The sequence below is a fragment of the Pygocentrus nattereri genome, chromosome 9 (assembly GCF_015220715.1).
Source record: "Pygocentrus nattereri isolate fPygNat1 chromosome 9, fPygNat1.pri, whole genome shotgun sequence".
NCBI lineage: Eukaryota > Metazoa > Chordata > Actinopteri > Characiformes > Serrasalmidae > Pygocentrus > Pygocentrus nattereri.
The window spans coordinates 20,753,978-20,758,711 of record NC_051219.1 but is presented as its reverse complement, the minus strand read 5'-3'; positions in this window follow the sequence as shown (position 1 = coordinate 20,758,711).

Sequence of the window (4,734 nt, the reverse complement as noted above, 5' to 3'; positions counted from 1 at the left end):
ACTTTTAAAGCCCATATTAACAAATTAGTTGGCAAATGTAGACAGAAGCTCTGTTACTATCAGGCAACCTTAACTATCTGGCATGGACTACAGTGATGTTATGTAGAAACATGCACCTGTCAGTTCCCTCAAACCACTGGACTTAGTCTATCATTCTGCACTGAAGTTCATTACTGGAAACCCTTATAAAACTCATCACTTCAGACTGCATAAAAAATTGGGTGCACTTACTAGCACCCCGGTAGGAAACACTTTGGTTTATTTTTATTTATAAAACACTCTCTGGCCGTCTGCCAGAATTTATTACTTCAGTGATATCTGTAAATAATGGTATTTATCAATTTACCAACCCAGAGGTCTAACTTTAGTTACAGTGCACCAATGAGATTGAACTCACTACAGGAAACACTAAAGCTCAGCTCACTCTATCATTTTAAACTTTTACTTTCTAATCACCTCCATGCGGCCTGCAATGTTTTACTTGATTTTTACTATTATTATAATCATATTCTTATTCTTGTTTTAATTATGATTATCTTATTTCAAGTCATTTTAATTTCTCCTTTTTGTCCTTTTGTTTTATCTTCTTTTGATTTACCCTTTAAAACTTTTGTTTTCTACTGTTTTATGTATTTTATTAATGTCACTTTTTTTATATACTTACCCGATTTAAGTCATTTTTGTCATTAAATTGACTTTTATTATTTTATATGCTCTTACACATGATCATTTCCTTTTCCCTGTATCAATTCAGCAGTATTGTAAATGAGGGTCACTTTTAATGTTCTCAATGCCAGGTGAACAAGGTCCTTTCTATGTGGAGTTTGCATGTTCTCCCCATGTCTGTGTGGGTTTCCTCCAGGTGCTCCAGTTTCCTCCATAGCGTCAACCAGATGTTGCAAGGGACATCTGACTTTAAATGACATAGAATCAACAACACTAAAAACAACAAAATATAGACAAATACAAAACAAACAGTAATTACAAACTATTACAATTATGCACTAAATAATTATATAGGTTGCATACAGTCATGGCCGAAAGTGTTGGCACCCCTGAAATTTTTCCAGAAAATGAAGTATTTCTCCCAGAAGATTATGGCAATTACACATGTTTTGTTATAGACATGTTTATTTCCTTTATGTGTATTGGAACAACACAAAAAAGCAGAGAAAAAAAGGCAAAATTTGACATAATTTCACGCAAAACTTAACATGTAAAGTATGACCAGGTTTCTTTGTATGCTCTGTGTTATTTTTTAATCTTGCAGTCATTTGTTCTAGATAACAGTGATCTGTAAGGAGGTTGAGCCAGTTATGTATGAAGATTTGGGATCTTTCTTTCCAATTAAGTAGAATCATTTTTTTGGCAATGGTGAGAGACATTAATACAAAAGTTTAATAGAAGAGGAGAAACTGTAATTGAGTATTTCATTAGCTTTCCAATAAGCAGTTAGGGTAGTATTTATTGTATTTGTAGCAACATGTTGATTTGATAGTTTTATTTATGAATGGTATACTGTTAATGTCCAAGTTTTTGACTAAGCTTTTTTCAATATCTAACCATGGTTGGTTGGTGTTACTTGTCCAATGGAGCAGCTGATATGATAAGAAATAGTAATAAAAATCTGGGGCACTGAGACCCCCCAAATGTTTAGGTTTTTGGAGTGTATATTATTTAATTCTAGCATTTTTATGCTTCCAGTAAAATTTTGTAACTGCTTTGTGAAGAGAGGAGAACCAGCCAGTAGGGGGTGTGATAGGGATCATGGAAAATAGATAGACTTTGGGGAGAATGTTAATTTTGATTGAAGAGATTCGTCCTAATAGAGATAAGGGAAGTTTGTTCCATCTTTCAAGGTTGGCTTGTATTTTGAGTAGTAGTGGAACATAGTTGAGTTTATAAAGATCTTTGAGGTTTAGAGAGATGTGAATACCAAAATACTTAATAGACTGTGCTGCACGTTTAAATGGTATGTCCCAGACCTGAGCATCCAAATCCATCCCGCCTAGAGACAGATCTGCAAATAGGCTAATTTTATGGTAGTATGCTTTGGACTGAATGTCCAAGATATTATCACATTGTCGAATGTAGGCAGCCAGGGGTTCAACAAAATGTGTGAACAATAAAGGAGATAAGCAACAACCTTGCCTAGTTCCCCGTTGTAACATAAGTGGTTTGGATACATGTCCATTGGTCAAGATAGAAGCAGTTGGTGAATTATACAGGGTTTTTGTCCAGTTTATGAAATATGGACCGAAACCAAAGTGTTTGAGGGAGGAGTCTCGCTCTCAACGAGACTCCTCCGATGCACAGAGCAGGCAATGCTTTGGACCTGATATTCACCAGACCTACCTCTGCGTTGGATGTGACAGTAACTCCCATGCATCGCTCTGATCACCATTTCCTATGTTTCTCACTCGCCCTCCCTGTCCATTACACCCCTTTGTGCTCCTCTTCTCGGTGCAAATTGCACTCCACTCCTTCCTCATCTTTCACCTCAACCATCCTGAACACCCTTCCCCATCCTGACTCATTTTCCTCTCTCTCACTGAACATGGCTATGGATGCTTTCCTTTCTTCACTCTCATCTGCAATTAACCTTCTGTGTCCTCTCTCCTCTCCAGCAAGATCTTCCCCACCTGCCCCATGGCTGACAGGTGTACCAACCGACAAGATCTAATGAAGGCTGAGAGAAGGTGGAGGAAATCCCAGCATGACTCAGATCTTCACTCATACCAATCTCTCCTTTCCAAGTTCTCACTCAAAGTTACTGTTGCAAAGTCATCTTTCTACAAAGGGAAACTGGAAGCATCAGCATCTTCAACATTTTCTCCTCTCTTCTCAACCCTCCTTCTCTCCCTGCACCCTGTTCTCTCACCCCTGAGGATTTTGTCACCTTCTTTGAGGAGAAGGTTGATAGAATCCGCCAGTCATTTGTCCCCACTCCTTCCACTAGAGCGCATCATCTCATTCTCAATCCCTTAAACTGTTTTTCTTCGGTTTCCACAGATGCTGTCTTTCAACTGATCAAATCCGGTAACCCAACCACCTGCCCACTGGATCCTATCCCATCAGCATTGTTACAGTCAATTTCTGAGGACCTACTGCCCTTCATCATGTTTCTCATCAACAAGTCCTTGGCATCTGGTGAAGTTCCATCAACTCTCAAGACTGCAAGAGTACTTCCCATCTTGAAGAAACCCAGCTATGATGTCAACAACTACAGACCGGTATCACTTCTTCATTCCTTTGAAAAATTCTTGAATGAGCAGTCTATAATCAACGGTCTTTCTTTCTCACACAGAACCAGCTCCAGGACCCCAACCAGTCTGGCTTCAAACCAGCCCACTCTACAGAAACTGCCCTCATCGCAGTGACCGAGAACCTCCAATCTGCAAGATGAGCCAAATTGTCATCTGCACTGATCCTTCTTGATCTCTCAGCAGCTTTTGACACAGTCAACCACACAATCCTTCTGGACATCCTCACCAACCTTGGAATCACTGGCTATGCATGGAAGTGGTTCAAGTCCTATCTGGAGGATCGCTCTTATAAGGTAACATGGAGAGGGTTCACATCCTCTCCATGCAGGCTCTCCACTGGTGTCCCACAAGGCTCGGTTCTGGGTCCTCTTCTCTTTTCTCTTTACACTAGCTCTCTTGGTGATGTAATATCTTCTCATGGCTTCTCTTATCACTGTTATGCTGATGACACTCAAGTAATGTTTTCTTTCTCACCCTCTGACACACAGGTTTCCAGTCGTATCTTGGCATCTCTTCATGGATGGCAGCTCACCACCTGAAGCTCAATCCCAGCAAGACTAAGCTGATATTCATCCCTGCAACTACAGGTCCTCATCATGATCTTGCCATCTCATTCGAGAACTCCCTGATTGTTCCATCTGTAGAGGCAAGAAGTCTTGGTGTGAGTCTGGATGGCCAGTTATCGTTCTCAACTCACATCGCGAACCTGACTCGGTCATGCAGATTTCTCCTGTACAACAGGAGAACGCTGTACAACCCTTCCTCACCCAAGAGGCCGCCCAGGTGCTAATGCAGTCTCTTGTCATCTCAAGGCTTGACTACTGCAACTCGCTCTTGGCTGGTCTTCCCATGCAGGCCATCAAGCCTCTGCAACTCATCCAGAATGCGGCAGCACGGCTCATCTTCAATCTGCCCAAGTTCAGCCACGTCACCCCACTGCTGCGCTCCCTTCACAGGCTCCCTGTAGCTGCAAGCATCAGATTTAAAACCCTAATGCTGGCCTGCAAAGCCAAAAATGGACCAGCCCCTACCTACTTGATGGCAATGGTGAAATCTCGAACTGTACCACGAGCCCTTCGAGCTTCGAGTACAGCTCGGCTTGACCCGCCATCCTTCAAGGCGTATGGAAGACAAGTGTTGAGAATGTTCTCTGTACTGGCACCCAAGTGATGGAATGAACTCACTGGCTGTCCAAACAGCAGAGTCTCTTGCTGTCTTCAAACGTAGACTGAAGACTCATCTCTTTACACAGCGCTTAAATGAGCACTGAATTATAAGCTGCACATATATTTAATTGTATTGCACTGTGTATTGTAGTTTATAGTATTGTACTTTATTGCTGTAAGGGGGAGCGAGGAGGCGGACGCACACGCTGAGATAAGCGAGATTTATTACGGGCAAATCCAGGGTCGTGGTCAAAACAGTCCAGGGTCAATGAGCCGACACGTACAGAGTTAGGGTATGACAT